The sequence below is a fragment of the Macaca thibetana genome, chromosome 2 (assembly GCF_024542745.1).
Source record: "Macaca thibetana thibetana isolate TM-01 chromosome 2, ASM2454274v1, whole genome shotgun sequence".
Classification (NCBI taxonomy): domain Eukaryota; kingdom Metazoa; phylum Chordata; class Mammalia; order Primates; family Cercopithecidae; genus Macaca; species Macaca thibetana.
The window spans coordinates 110,695,135-110,712,557 of NC_065579.1; the positions used below are offsets into that span (position 1 = coordinate 110,695,135).

General features: G+C 37.9%; 1 protein-coding gene across 14 annotated transcripts in view; it reads right to left on the reverse strand.

The window, feature by feature from the left end:
* The window catches only part of ERC2 (ELKS/RAB6-interacting/CAST family member 2), a 981,570-nt gene that overhangs the window by 800,840 nt on the left and 163,307 nt on the right, over positions 1 to 17,423 (reverse strand). The window lies entirely within an intron of this gene.

Sequence of the window (17,423 nt, forward strand, 5' to 3'; positions counted from 1 at the left end):
TCACCATTTTAAGCAAAGTCAGGGTGAAAACACCAGAGAAACAAAATAGTTATCAGATGTGAGAAAAGATGCCCGTGCTTGAAGATAGTTGGTGAATTCAGCAATACCTTTCCCCATAGGACAAACACCAGGCTGGTCAGAGAAGGTAGCCACAAGCCTGAAGGCATTTCTATCCTTATGGACAAGCCAAGATGCTTCCAAGACAGCAGCTATTCATTTGCCAAACACATGATCCTGCTTGTGAAACAAATACAATTCTAAGCACAGGAATCAAGAGGGATGTAAGACATAGCTCCCGCCCACAGGGAACCACAGTATTGTAAGGCATGGGTAATACTATATCTAACTTATATGAATATTGGAGCAGTCAACATTTTGAAATCTGTCTGAATTCCTACAGCTGACATTCAGTGGTATTGAGATCTTTCTGAGTGTGGCCTATATCCTGAAACTAGCACTGGGTGATGCAGCATCTTGATTATATTGTTTCTGGGTATCCAATTCATATCCCCATTTATGAATGTCCATTGAGAAATTCTTAGAGCCTTCTTATCTGTATACCACCATGCCTCACAGGGTACTGAATGCAGTGAAAGAAACTGATATGTATTTAATGGTGGAGATTATTCATTTTTAATACAATGCTCCCCTATAAAGTGTAACATACAAAGTTGCGCAACCATCAACACAATACATTTTTTAACATTACCTCAGAAAGATACCTCATGCCCTTTAGAAGTCATTCCCCATCTCCTTCCCTTTCCCCAGGCCCTGGTAATCACTGATTTACTTTCTGTCTTTATGCCTGTTATGGACCTTTCATACCAATGGTATCATGCAATCGGTGGTTTCTTTCACTTAGCAGGTTTCCAAGGTTTATCCATGTGGTATTGTGTATCTGTACTTCATTCCTTTTTATGGCTGAATAATATTCCATTGAACGAATATACCACATTTTATATATCCATTCATCAATTGACTCAGACACAAATATTCATAGCAGCAACATTCATATTAGTCAAAAAGTGTTAACAACCCATTTGTCAATCAACTGGTGAATGGATGAAATCTAGTATATCAATTTAATGGGATATTATTCAGTCCTAAAAAGGAATGAAGTGCTGACATACAGGATGACATGGATAAATCTGAAAACATTATGTCATGTGAAAGAAACCAGTCAGGAAACAATATGTGCTGGAGAGGATGTGGAGAAATAGGAACACTTTTATACTGTTGGTGGGACTTTAAACTAGTTCAACCATTGTGGAAGACAGTGTGGCAATTCCTCAAGGATCTAGAACTAGAAATACCATTTGACCCAGCCATCCCATTACTGGGCATATGCCCAAAGGATTATAAATCACGCTGCTATGAAGACACATGCCCACGTATGTTTATTGCGGCACTATTCACAATAGCAAAGACTTGGAATCCACCCAAATGTCCATCAATGATAGACTGGATTAAGAAAATGTGGCACATATACACCATCCCAGGACAATGAAGGAGGTCATAATGACTTCTGTTTCTAGGCTTCCAGGAGACTGCATTTTCTGATAGGCCCTCCTCTACACTACAGCTAGATAAAAGCAAATATACTTTTCAAAGCATAGTTGAGCTTACAAGGAAGTAAGGGAAATCTCCAAGGGAGGGGCTGGGGGAGAGACCACTCTCTGTTCTCTCTTCCTCTTCTTATAAGGAGCAAATGCCAATCCAAGCACTGAGCTTGAGAGAGCGAACTGGGGCTCACTGAAGTGAGGGAACTGAGATTCTCCCAACAAGCCCATATTTGCAGAAGAGGCTAATGTGGTCCTAAGTGCCCCCTGGCGCCTAACAGATGCAAATGCAAATTCTTGTAAGGGGGCCAGGCAGTGGGTGGGCAAGGACTGGGAAAGGCGATGAGGCAGAGAACAAAAGCCCTCAGGAGTCCAAAAAATTCAGATTAATGAAATACAAGCTTACAATAAAAAATTACCACAGACACAAGGAAACTTCCATGAGTGATGGCCATATGCAGAATACAAGGTGTTTTTGAAATGTTTAAGAAAATAAATAAAAATTTTAGAAGAAATATAAAATTGAAGAATCAGCATGGAAAAGTGACTTTCCAAAATTATCAACCAGATCTGAAAAAGAATAAAAATATACAGCAATGAAAAATATAGCATTTAAAGTGAAACCTAACAGATGGGGTAAGAAAAAAGAGAAAACTAGTGAACAAAGACACAATAGAGGCAAGCCACAAAGCAAAATGTTGGTTCTTTGAAATGACTAATAAAACAAACCTCTTCAGAAATGAGTACATATAGGAAATATTTAAAAGATGATATGAAAATACTGTTAACTTTGGGCCAACAAATTTTGAAATATCAAGAAAATGAACAAATGACTAGTCATATCTTACATAATCTGACTCTAGAAGAAACAGAAATCCTGAAGAGTTCTGCAGCTATTAAATAAATAGAATCAGAATTTTAAAACTCTTCCCGCAAAGAAAACCCAGGTGACTCCAATTTGCAAAAACTTTCAGATAAATGGAAAGAAGAAACCCTCCCCCAATTCATTCTGTGAGACTTGATAATCTTGACACCAAAGCTAGGCATGAACTATACAAGAAAGGTAACTTCTAGTCCAAACTTCACACTTAGACAATGAGTATTATTAGCAAGTGGAATACAGGGGTATATTAAAAAGGTAACACATCATGACCAAGATGTGTTTCTTATAGGAATTAGAGAATGCTTCAGCATTAGACAAAGTATTCTGTACATAACGTTAACGGAGTAAAGATGAAAAATAATTATGATCAGCTCAAGATATAAAGTCAGTGTTTTCTATAAATCGTTACAAACTAGGAATAAAGAGGAATTTCTTTAATAAAGTATATCTGCTGCAAACTGACACTATCATTCTTAATGGTAGATGTTAGAAGCGTGCCCCTTAAAATGAGGCATAAAATTACGCCATCATCAGCACCACTTGTAGAATGTTGCGACAGCCTTCTCCTAGAAGCCTAAGTTAGAACAGTAAGACCAGAAAATAAAGAGAAAAAATAATAATTGAAAAGAAGAAAAGTTCTATTATCATCAATTGTATTATGTGGTTTTCTACTTAGAAAACCCAAAAGAATCTATAAATTATTAAAAATAATAAAGTTATTTCCTTATCAGCAGGGCACAAAAAATGTAGCCATAAAAAGAAGAGTAGTAAATTTGACAATGTTAAAATTAGGAATTTCTGTTCAACAAAAGACACTATAAACAGAATGAAAAAACAATCTACAGTTGAGAGATGATGTTTGCAATACATTAAAATGACAAAAAATTTGTATCAAGAATATACATAGAATTCCTATAATTCAATAAAAAAAGATACCAACAGTTAATTGAAAAATGCACAAAAGAAATGAGCGGGCATTTCACAGAAAAGGAAATATAATCAGACAATAAACATATGAAAAGATGTTCAATCTTATTAGTAATCAGAAAACCACATGAGCCATATGGAAGCCACAACGAGAAAGCATTTGATACCCCACTCTCTTAGCCACACACACATACACTCACACACACTATAATAATCATAATAGCAGCAGCAAAAATAAATAACTAGTACTGACAAGGATATAGATCAATAAGAACTCCTAACACAGCTGCTGCAAGTAAACTAGTGCAACCATGCAAGAACTAACCATGCATATCCTTACCTAGAAATTTTACCCTTAGGTACATATCTGAAGCAGGGGATGGCAAACTATGGCCCAGGGGCCAAATCTGGCCTTTTGCCTGCTTTTGTAAATAAAGTTTTATTGGAACACAGCTATATTCATTTATATATTGTCTTTTTTTTTTTTTTTTGGAGACAAAGTCTTACTCTGTGGCACAGGCTGGAGTGCAGTGGTGCAATCTCGGCTCACTGCAACCTCTACCTCCCAGGTTCAAAGGTTCAAGCGAGTCTCATGCCTCAGTCTCCCAAGTAGCTGAGACTACAGGCATGCACCACCATGTCTGGTTAACTTTTGTGTTTTTAGTAGAGATGGGGTTTCTCCGTGTTGCCCAGGCTGTTCTCGAACTCCTGACCTCAAGTGATCCTCCCGCCTCAGCCTCCCAAAGTGATGGAATTACAGGCATGAGCCATGGCTCCTGGCCTTATATATTATCTATTGCTACTTTTGTAGTACAATTGCAGAGTCAAGTAGCAGATACCGTATGATCCATGAAATCTAAAATATTTACTATCTGGCACTTTACAGAAAAAGTTTGCAGGCCCCTGTCCTAAAGAAATGCTTGCTCATGAGCACAACAGACACATACAAGAACATTCAGTGTAGCACTATTCCTAACAGCAAAAAACTGGAAATAATCCACCAACAGGAAAACAGATAAATTATGACATATGTATGTAATGGGATGTTAGATTATTGTGCAAAAGAACAAATGACAGCTACATGCAACAGGGATTTATCTTAAAAGAATATTGAATGGAAGAAGTAAAAATAGAGAATATACACAACATCATCCCACTGAGATAAGGTTCAAGGGCATGATTTTCATAACACAGAAGAAGAAACAGAAACTGAGAAGCACTCATGTGTAACATCAACAGGATTGGTAATTTTCTCAGGTGGGGCAGGGAGCCTCTCCAGGTGTTCATGTTAGTATTATATACCATAATTTACATATGTGTTCTTTTGTACCTATCCAACAGCATAGAATAATCTCCTTGGATGAACCTGTGGGAGGAGTATAATATAGTGTGTAACAGCCCAGACTCTGGAGCCAGGCTGCCTGGTTCCAATCCCAGACCTATCACTTTCAAGCGGTGTGATCTTGAGGAAGTGTCTTAGCATCTCTGAAACTCAGATTCCTCATCTGTAAAATAGGGATGCAAGACCTGTCTTACATCATTGAGGACACACAAATCATTACTTCAGCGGCAAGCATGAGCTCAGAATACGCTCAGCATCACTCCCCACGTATCAGCAGAGCCTGTCCCTACAGCCATCCACCTTCACTCTGCATAGCTGAGTCAGAGGCCAGAGCCAGGGCACTGTGATACACACTGGCCCTGGGGTGGAGGCGCACTGACGGATTATCACAGGATCCAGATAGGAAGGTGGCCTACCAAGGGCAGGGGGTGTGTAGGATATGGCCTCATGATCATGATGTTTGGCTCGGAAATGTATGCACACAGCTCCTAAAGTGAATTCACGAAGAATGAGAGCCCAGCTTCAACATCAGCAGCACTTGAAATCACCACCTACCAGGTCAACAAGAAAAATGTATATATTTTTTGCCTTTCCAAAGTAAAGAAGCAACCTGAGTCCTTGGCTCTTATCTCAATTTATCTTTCCCATACAGTGTACAATTACAGTATAGGGAGGAAAGTATGGGTTTTGAGGAATATTGGCTGAGAGTCTCTCAATTACCAGAGCTCAGTTACTGAATCTCCCCTAAGCCATAGTTCAGTCATCTCTAAAATATGGATAATAGTGTAGACCTCACAATGTTATTCAAAGGCTTCAGTGAGACACTGTGTGTCCCTCTAAACAAGCCCTCAAGAAAAGCGAGTCCTCAACTTCAAATACTGGTAACACTGGAGCCAAAATGCCAAGACCATTAACCTGGTGTATTTCTTTAACTAATCAGGCCACTGAGACATTAAGCATCCTCGTGGCTTTTACCAGACTGTGTTTCAATAGTGTTTCTCCAAGTACCTTCCCTGGAACAGCATTCTGCAGGATGTTAATACATGTTCTGTTGGGGGAGTATTGGAAAGGAAGGGTTCTGTTATCATGTATCATATAATCATGTATTCACTATACACACACTTGCATACACACACACACACACACAGAATGACCCTCTCAAGGACAGTTTCTAATTTTCATAATGAAGTATAGAAGAAAGGTGAGAGGACCAGAGGGAAACTATTTCACCAGACCATCGGCACAAGGGAACAATTTCAGAGAGAACAGGTTTCCATTCCTCTTTGCTTAGCTACAGCTAGATTGAGGGGATGGGGGTGCAGAGAGTGTCCTTAACCTTGGATTACTCTGTCCTGTCCTCTCTGTCAAAACTCAAATGCCTCACGTCCACCACTCACTCATCTGACAATACTGTTCCAAAGCTGCCAACACTATGTCCACTTCACAAGAGCATAAATTGGGGTGGCTTAAGGGATTTGACTGCAATCACATCATTAGCAAATACCGGCCAGTGTCTAAAATTGAGGTTTCCTCCAGCCAATTCTACAGTCTCTCCTGCTCTAAAAATACTACAGAATTTCATTTTGAACAACTCATATAAGCTCCCATATTCATTCAGTTCAAAAAAAGTTACAATGAAAATACAAGAAACTAAGCACTACTTGAGTTTATATAAAAAAGAAGGAAAAATACACTTTGCCTTAGCCAACGTTTATAAGAGTGACTTCCAATAGCTACTGGAGTCAGAATCTAATCCAGATCTCAGAATGTCTAAAACACAGAAAGGCAACTAGAATGAAAATATAATTATATATGTATGATGTGCATGGAACACGCAATTATTTAAATAGGGAATAGCCAGATGTTTAGAATCTACTGTGTCTTATCTCCAAACATGGAAAATATGAGTTCCTGGCAGGTTTGAAAAATTGTGTGACCTTAAGCTCTTTTCCACACTATGGGGAAAAGAAACAAAAATGATAAAGTTTTGCACTATAAGCAGCTTAGGGTTTCATTGCTATGAAAACTGTCTCCAAGCTATATAAAAATATGAATTGGCTTATACCCAAAAGTTGTGAAGTTTTTTTAATAAATCCATACTCCTTCTCAAGCAAGTACTTACCATAACTCTTTCAAAGAAAACAGAATCTCTTTGCAGACAACTTGGCCTGCTCTACTTCTCCTGTGACTTTATTTTCTTATTAATCACTTTCTAGTTTGTCTCTAATTAAATGTGAAGGGCAGGTTCTCTGATCCCTTTCTCTGTAATCCTATGTACAGGATGTACAACACTCTTCCAGACTTCAAACCTTCCTTAGGCTGTGTCATGTGTGTGAAAAGACAAACAGCAGACCAGCTAAAAACATGTGGCCCCAGTGTGTGGTGGAAGAGTTGGCCAGCTGAGAAAGGTATAAAAAATTAATATTTAGACATATGGTCCAGCCTCTAGGCTTTCTCATTCAGGGTAGAAAACCCCAAGGAGAAGCACATATAACTAAATAAAGAATATGGATAGGTGATTTTTAAAAGCACTGGGACTCTGGGTTCCTCACCCACACACTGTCATTGATAACTGCAGAACTCACTTTGGTTGATAATATGTGACATTTTGCCAAGATTCATAACACTAAGAACAGTATACATGGGAAAGCCCTCTTGGCAGTTGCTTTTGTAAGCAAAGAAGAGTTCTGGTTTTCATTACAGACCAATACTCTAAGGTGGCACAATATTGGAATATTGCATTGAGCTTAGAGTTAAGGACTTAAGTTCTAATTCTAGCTTTGCAACTAACCAGTTACATGATCTGGGGAAAAATCATTAGACTTGTCTCAGCTTCCAAGAACAGTGGTGAAGAGTTGAGTTTTGAATCCTGGATCTACCCATGACAGTCTGTGATGCCTTGAACAAATTACTTAAGTACTCTGAGCATCAGACTACTCATCCGTAAACAGGAAATAATAATTGTAACTCACTACAGGGTTCATACAAACACCATAGGAGATGCTTACTAAGTGAGCAAACAAGTTCCCTTAAAGCATGAAGCACAGGGCCTGGCACATAACGAATGCTCAACAAATGTTAGCTATTTTCAGTATTTTGAGACACTGGTGTGGCTAGAGGCCTGGAATTAAAATTTCTGTCCTCCCTCTTCCGATTTGGGCAGGGAAAAGGAATGGGCATAATGAACATAAATCTTTGATTATCAAATAAATGCAACAGTGGGAAACAAAATGCTAAGCTCTTTGGCATTTTTTTAAATAAGAGAAAAAGGGAAATAGATGTTTTAAGATCAATTCAAAGATGGATATAATTTATTTCCCATTAACTTACCTATAAATAACTCTACAAGGGACTCTCAGGAATACCAACCATTTCTGTTTTGAAGGTCAGTGTTCTTTCCCTGTTGTTAGCCAGTAATCCACAACCAACTAAAGGATAATGGCATGCCCTGTTATCAACACTTCTCAACCTGATACAGGTTACAAAAACAAACAAACAAACAAAAAAACTACAGTTTAAGAAATAAGGGACTCTCAGGAATACCAACCGTTTCTGTTTTGAAGGTCAGTGTTCTTTCCCTGTTGTTAGCCAGTAATCCACAACCAACCTAAAGGATAATGGCATGCCCTGTTATCAACACTTCTCAACCTGATACAGGTTAAAAAAACGAACAAACAAACAAACAAAAAAACTACAGTTTAAGAAATACTGGTATGTTTAAAGTGTGTTCAGAGAAGCTACCCCAAACATGTAATGATAGGAAAGATAGCTAAAATAGAAACATTTATAATATTAACAGTCACAGCCACATACAGTTATTATAGGACAGCTCTTTCATTTAACTGTTTAGCAAATGTTTAATGCCAATGATGTTTTAAAGGTTTTATTGAAATTTCCTTCCCTGTCACTTCCTCTTCACCCTCCAATATGTTCATTTAGCAAAATTGCTAACCATCTAAGTACTTTTCAGAATAGTAAGGTGTTTTACCTAAATTAATGTCATTTCAAATAGCTGGGTGGTAGGCATTGAACTATATTAACTTTCCCCTACTCTGAGCTGCCTGGATTTATCAGCCAAACTCTAGTTCTTGCTACTCAAAGTTTTAAAGAGGAGAGATTTTCCCCAGGTACCCTCCCTGCTTCTCTCTGCTTCTTGAGTCACTCCACCCATGAGAAGGGAGAATAACAGACCTCCATGCTACTCAGAGGATCCTTGGACCAAAAACATCAGCACCACCTGGGATCTTGTCAGAAAGGTGGGATCTCAGGTCTTACCTCAGACCTGCTGAATCAGAATCTGCATTGTAACGAGACCCACAGGCAATCTGAAGTCACATGAAGGTTTGAGAAATGCTTCCCTAAACTTAAAAAAAAAAAGTTTCCGTTTTACTACTGATTTAAGATTATTTGGTAATGGAAAGGTAGGGAAGGAAAGCACTCTGAACACAATGCTGTAGGATAGTCCTGAGAAACAGACTGAAAAGCCAGTGTGTGTGATTAATAAAGTCTGAGTAAACTACGAGTGGTGCCCCCAATGCAGGACACTACTAGATAAAGTGGGTCATTCAGTCATTGATTCAACCATTGTTGAACTATGTGCTATTTTTTTTACAGATCATAATAGATGTAGATATTTTCAGTGCACATGTGATAATTTAATACATTCATATAATTTGTAAAGATCAAATTAGTGTATTTGGGATATGTGTCACCTTCTATATTTTTGTCTTTATGCTAGAAACATTCAAATTCTTATTCTCTAGCTATTTTGAAATGTATAATAGATTATTGTAAACTATAGTCACCCTACTGATCTATCAAACCCTATGTCTATTTCTTCTATCAAACCATGTATTTTTACCCATTAATCAACTCTACCAAGATACCTTTCCAAGTCAAAAAGGAAATCCTGCCAGGTTAAGTTATATACACATAAATGTGTGTGTGTGTGTGTGTAATTATATACAATTGACCCTCCATATGCACAGGTTCTACATCCGAGGATTCAACTAACCATGGGTTGAAAATATTTGAGGGAAAACAAAAAATAATACAACAATAAAAAAAGAAAAAATACAGCATAAGAACTATTTGCATAGCATTTACATTGTATTAGGTAGTATAAGTAACTAGAGACGATTTAAAGTATACAGGAGGATGTGTATAGGATATAGGCAATACTACGCCATTTTATGTAAGGGACTTGAGCATCCACATATTTTAGTATCTGTGGGGGTCCTGGAACAAATCCCCCACAGATACCAAGAAACGAGCGTGTATGTTGTTTACTATTTCTAAAGGTTCCATAAATACTGAAGTTTAATTCTGTTCTGCTATTTTTGTTATCATTATTTAAAGAACAATCCAAGGAAACCTTTAAAAATTATCTGATAGATGCCAGAGGCCAAGAAGGGTGTGTGAGTGAAAAGGAAGATGAGGAGAGGTTGGTCAATGGGTACAAACATGTAGTTAGATAGAAGGTATAAATTCAAATGTTTGAAAGCAGAATAGGGTGGGTGACTATAGTCGGCAACAATGTATTGTATATTTCAAAGTAGCCAGAAGAAAGAACTTGAAATCTTCCCAACACATAAAAATAAATACTCAAGATGATGGAGTATTTACCCTAATTTGATCATTACACATGCTACACATATAACAAAATATCACATGTGTCCCATAAATATGTTAAATGCTATGTATCAATTTAAAAATAATAAAACAATTAAAAAGTCATCACAGTGCCAGTTCTGGGCATTACATTAAACCATTTTGCTCATTTGTGCTTTTTTTTTTTTTTTTTTTTTTTTTTGAGACGGAGTCTCGCTCTGTAGCCCAGGCTGGAGTGCAGTGGCCGGATCTCAGCTCACTGCAAGCTCCGCCTCCCGGGTTTACGCCATTCTCCGGCCTCAGCCTCCCGAGTAGCTGGGACCACAGGCACCCGCCACCTCGCCCGGCTAGTTTTTTGTATTTCTTAGTAGAGACGGGGTTTCACCGTGTTAGCCAGGATGGTCTCGATCTCCTGACCTCGTGATCCGCCCGTCTCGGCCTCCCAAAGTGCTGGGATTACAGGCTTGAGCCACCGCGCCCGGCTCATTTGTGCTTTTAAGCAGCATTTCTGTAGCATGTCTGTGCTCTTGGTGGAATTTTAAGTGACTGGGAAAACCATGAGGAGTCTGTGATAAATCTGTTTTCTCAGTTATAACTTGAATAATGTACAGAAAAAAAATTGAATATGTGAATATACTGGTTCCTAAGTAGAAATCACTCAAATTCTCTAAGGTTTTCCGTTTTATTAATGAACTAGAATCAAAGGCCTGTATCTTTTTCTTTCTCTGGTGTGAAGATAAGCTACCCACTGCTATTTCCACACAACGCCTATGGTCCTTAATATTCAATGAATGTAAATATTCATAGATATATGGGGTGGGAGATGAGGGAATGAATAAATGAATGAAAGAATATACCAAACCCCATAAACAACAATGTGTCCAGCATACCATAAGAAAGTAATATGAATGGACAAGAAAAAAAGAGAGGAAAATATACCACAATGATCATTGCTGGGGAGAGGAGGATGAGGAATGACTGCTAAAGGATAGGGAGATTTTAGGAGAGGTGATTAGAGTACTTAACTTTTAAAATTAGACAGTCGTGATGGTTTCACAACTCTGTGAATATACTAAAAATCACTGAATTGTACCATTTAAAAGGGTAAATTTTATGATACATGAATTGTATCTCAATAAAGCTGTTAAAAATGATGGGAGGAGAGAGCATTATGGGTGCCTTCCTTTCTATTTCCCATTTTCATTCAGCAAATATTTTTTCCAAAAATAACTTATTTACTCATAATTGCTAGGCTAGTTTATATTCTTTGGGTTGCAGGCAACAGAAAACAACTTGGCCTGTCTTGAGCCACAGAAGGGAGTGCATGAGAAGGATATCAAGGCATCTCTCTGAATCGAAGCAGCAATTACGAAAACAAAACCCAAGAAAAGAAGGAAGCAGCACACAGCATGAATCTCTGTGAGAAGCTTCGTTCCATGTTATTTGGTTTCAAGGACTCCCTGCTCCAAATTGAAAATACCCAGGATGGAGTATAGAGTTAGCCTGGCTTGGGCCAAGTGCCTTCCATAGATCAATAGGTTGTGGCAGTTGACCCCAAGCATCAGAAGCTACTCCAAGAGGAAGAAGAGTTGCTTAAAGGTCTGCAGCAACCCCAAGAAGAATCTAGTACAATTGCTGTTATGATTAAAGAAAACAGAAGTAATATAAATAATATGACAGTGCTATGATTATGTTTATTTGGGGTAGTGGGTTCCTAAAGTACCCTTTAGGAATATATACAAGACTCAGGTGAACTGCATAGTAAAGATGTAACCATGCCAGTTCAACCTTCTGACATGCAGTGTTCGGTGTTCTATTCCTGTGTTAGTTTGCTAAGGATAATGGAAAGTTTTAAAGATTTGATTTACTATCCCAAATTAAGAACTCTGACTATGACATCAGACAGTCTGGGGCCAAAAGCCTGGTCACTCACTAGTTATGGGGTCAGACAACCTTGAATGGGCCTCCAATCTGGTCATGCACTAGCTTTAAGGTCATATAACCTTGCAGAGATGGGGGCTGTGGGATATTGGCAGGTTATTTTCTCTAAACCTCAGTTTCCATCTCTTTTAAAAGCTGCTAATAACACAAACATCTTGCAGAAGCATGATAAAGTTAGATGATAACACATGCCCAATACTTACTTATGCCCGAAACTTAGTAAATACCCCAGCCAACAGGAAGCCATCATTTTAAAGCTGCTACTATTATTAATATACAAATACAGATTGCAAACTGTTCCAGAATGCAGTGCAAACAGGTAAAACTACAATGGCAGCCGGTGGGGGGCAGGGCAGTGAAATAATGTTTGGCTGTGTCTATACAAAGAAAATCTTTCAACCAGAGAAACTTTTTAGTTTGGCCACTTCAAGTGCTAACTTGAAGCAAATAAAGCAATAGCACATAAAACACTTCGAAAGAATAACCCTAGATTTTGCCACAAGCTGGTACAGGCATTTAAAAGAGACAGCAAATATTTAACATCACAAAACACTAGTCATGACATGGATCACAAAGATAATATTTGTTTCTTTTTGCAGAAGGATAAACTAAGCCCCAAAGAGGTTGACCACCGGTTGTCTGAAGTCACAACAGAAATGACAGCACTGCTAGTTGTGAAGTCCAGGCACCAAACTCACAGCACAAAGCTCTTTCCTGCTCTTTCTCTTCTAGCTCCATGTACCAGTCTCATTTGGTCACTGCACTGCAGAGGGCATGTTACCACATAATTAGTTTCAGGGTATGTGCAACAGCTGCCACGAGCCAGAGTTCCACACTGGAGTCAAATGTCTTCAGTCTAGACGCATCCCTTCCACCACATGCTACCGATGGGACAGCCGCCATAACCACGTTCCTTACTCCAGTGGCTCCAAGGCTTCAGGAGTTGGAGCACATGACACATTCCAACCAAGATGAAGTAACTCCTCTCTCTGAATGACTTATTAAAGAACACCTTTAGGGATTTTTTCAGATTTGAAATTCTTCTACCTGGGAGCTTAAGGACTTTAAAAAGGGTTTAGAGGAATTTTTTTCCTAAAAATCTATGTGAGATAAATGTTAAGAATTAAGGGGCCACTTAGGAACCTGGAAATGATAAGCTACAGGAGATCCATGTTATCATTGAGTAAGTCAAAGCAAAAAAACAGAAAAAAAGGAAATGGTTGTTTTGCAGATACCATCACCAAAAGAATATGTCGTATCACTGAGAAATAAGATCCCTTGATACCAATCTTGAGTAATATCTGTTTGAGGTTATTTTATTTTATCTGGATAATTTTGGGCCTATTAGTAACAACAAAAACTTTCCTTAAAACGAAGGCTCAGAAACCCATGTATGCATTCCTAAGCACATAGATATATTTCATATGCTTTAAGATTATTTTTCAAATCTTTAAACCAGTGAAACAGAAATTTCTCCAAAAGTACAGTAAAAAACTATATTTAAACAAGGAATTGCAAAGTGCTTCTTTCATCCCTTGATGTTTATTTTGTTTTACAATTCATTTGAGACTTTTAAAGTAGGAAAGAGAAAAAAAAATAGCTTTCAAATTTGAGTCTGGAACAGAGCTCACCTATCAAATCCAACAGGGATATAAAGAAAGTATCCCTGTTGGGATAGTTTCCCAACAGGAAAATATAGAAAAAAAGAAAGTATCTAGCAGTACAGATACTGCTGGTGCCCAGAACAAAAGCATTATTGAATGAAAGAAGAATTTAAATCGAAGCAAGCCCTTACTAACTCCAGGTCTTACTGGCATTTTTCCTAATAAGATGAACTATTAGTCCTGGGTTACATAAACTTCAACACACTAGAGCCCTCACCAAGTCAGATGGAGGCCAAAGGCCCTCTTGAATCCATGCATCTGTACTCTATTTAAAATGCATGACTGTCCCTTTCTTCATTGTTTGGGTCCTTAGCTGTGGACTAGAAGGGTGAGGCACAAAACCAGTAGAAACAAAGGCCTGCAAAATGAGTGGAATTTTTTACTGTTATCTTTGAACATTTTATTTCTTTAGTTCAGAAATCCAAAGGGAAATAAAAGTGGAAAGAATTACAGGCTTTATGGTTTAAAAAAGAAAAAATAAACATAGGATGAGTTTACAGTTTATAGTATCTGCAAAGCAACTCTTCACTCATTCCTTTAAATAAACTTTTAAATCATCTTTTAAGTGGGCACATAAAATGCTGTTATTGTGAGTTACTGAGATCTAATGTGGGACACTAGTTAAGAATCTGAGTCCTGAACTCAAGCAAGAAGTGATTCCACCACTGTTTATCTCTGTACTGTTTAATCTTTGGAAAGTTGTTTGCCCTCAATTTCTTCCCTATAAAATGGAGATACAGTTGTAGTGATTAATAAATTTACACACACAAACAGATATATATACACACACACATATATATATAGCATAGTACATCTATGACCTCAATAAATAACCTCTCTTAATATACAACTAGTATTAATAGAAAAAATAACTATTATGCTGTGGAAATCTCTTTAAAGATTATTTAGCAACTTGTTCAGTGAATTCCAGGCAATACAGTTACTTACTTTCTTAGATAGAAGACTTTTCCTTTTTTAAAAAAGAAGCATTTTTAAGGATATAACACAATCTCTTATTATACTCCCTATTTATCAGCCATTATGCCACAAGTAATTCTTCCTTCGTTAGAGTCTATGCAGAGAGCTATAGTATATAAGCTGGTCATTCACTTCTGCCACAACCATTCACAGGTGACATTCGCTCAACTCACTTTCACTGACCATTTATTCAGTGTTATAAGCACTACGCTAAGGCATAGGGATTCAACAACAAAGAGGCATGAGACATCGTCCTTGGCCTTGAGAAGCTCTTAGTCAACAGAAGCAACAAATGACGAGATGCAATCACAACAGAAAAGGATGGGAGCAAAAGGGAGTGTGTACAAAGTGCTGAGGCAGCACAGAAGAGGGAGGCATCAATCTGGTTTGAGCACAAAGGAAGATTCTGCAGAGGATGTGAACATTAAGTGAGGCCTAGAACAAGGAAGAGTTTTTCCAGAAGCAGACAGAAAGATATTCTAGACAGAGTGAAGGGCATGGGCAAAGGCATATATATATACACACACACATATATATATATACACACACACACACATATATATTTCAATGCACGGCATGTTGGATGGAAAAAGAAGACAGCTTGATGGCTAAACATGAACCCCAAGAATAGAAGGAGGCAGCTACGAAGGTAGTGATACTCATCAATGAAGGACCCAGAAGAACACAGATAGGACACTTCATGTAGCAGGGGGGCGACGTAAATGGAGGGTTTAGCACCACATGTTGCAAACTGGGCTTGTGAATGCATTCTCAGAAGTCTGTGAGTTTTATGAAAATTTGAAATTTCTTTAATTTTAATGATAATCTAAAAACTAAAATTGCCTGGAAATTAAGACATCACCTTTTTTGTACTGATCACTTATATTTCAATCATACACTCAAAAAATATTTATTGAACACCCCTATGTGCCAGCCACTGGGGATATAACAATGAGAGAGACATGGTACCTGACCTCATAGAAGTTATACTAATAAGGGGAGGTAACCAAGAAATAAAAGTATAGCATATCAACAGACAGTAAGTGCTGCACAGATAAATAAAATATTAACGTGGCAAGAGGTAGAAAGTCAAATGGGGGGTGTTCATTTCATACAGGGTGAGTCAAGCAGTCAGTGCACTTCTTCACTAACATGATATTTGAGCAAAGACCTGAAGGAAACAAGATGTTTGAGAGATATTTCCAAAGAGGATTTTACTTCCCCACATTTGTCACAAACATTCCTAAAGGTCTATAAGAATGCTCTTTCTCTCTCTCTCTTTCTCATTGTTATATCTCCAGTGCCTAGTATTGTGCCTGGCACACAGGGGTGTTCAATAAATGTTTTTAGAGTGGATGATTTAAACAGAAATGATCAGTACAAAAATAGTTATGTCTTAATTTCCAGATAATTTTGTGTTTTAGATTATCATTAAAATGTCTGTCTCTCTCTCTTTCTCTCATTCTTTTGAGAAAATGTCTTATTCTGTCACCCAGGGTGAAGTGCAGTGGCATGATCATGGCTCACTACAGCCTCAACCTCCTGGGCTCACACCTCAGCCTCCCAAGTAGCTGGGACTACAGGCATGTGCCACCATACCCAGCTAATTTTCGTATTTTTTTGTAGAGATGGGGTTTCACCATGTTGCCCAGACTAGTCTCGAACTCCTAGGCTCAAGTGACCCTGCCACCTCGTCCTCCCAAAGTGCTGAGATTACAGACATGAGCCACTGCATCCAGCCTATTTTTATTTTTAAAAGGTAATCTGAAAAAATGGAGAGAACATTTGAAAGCCATGTATCTGATAAGGGGTTAATATCAAAAATATATATAAGGAACTTCTACAACTCAAAAGCAAAAAAAAAACAAAAACAAAAACAAAAAAACCAAGAGACAAATAACCTGATTTTAAAATGGGCACATAGACTTTTTTTTGAAGAAATGTCTATTTCTTCAAAAGAAAACATACAAATAGCCAACATGAATATGAAACCGATGCTCAAAATCACTAATCATCAAGGAAATGCAATTCAAACTCACAATGAGATATCATTTCACATCTATTAGGATGGCTGTTATCAAAAAAAAAGCAAAAGAGAGGCTGGATGCAGTGGTTCATGCCTATAATCCCAGCACTTTGGAAGGCCAAAGTGGGAGGAGGTCTGCTTGAGCCCAGGAGTCAAGGCTTCAGTGAGTCATGATTGTGCCACTGTACTCCAGCCTGGGTGACACAGTAAGACCCTTGAAGACTCTGTCTCAAAAAAAAAAAAAAGATAACAAGTCTTGGTAAGGATACGGAGAAATTGGAACCCTTGTACACTGTTGGTGAGAATGTAAAATAGTGTTGCACTATGAAAAACACAACAGAAGTTTCCAAAACTAAATTAAATATAGAATCGCCATATGATCCAACAATCCTACTCTGGGTATTTATCCAAAAGAATTGAAATCAGGATCTCAAGAAATATTCACACTCCTGTGTTCACTGCAGCATTATTAACAACAGCCAAGGTCTGGAAA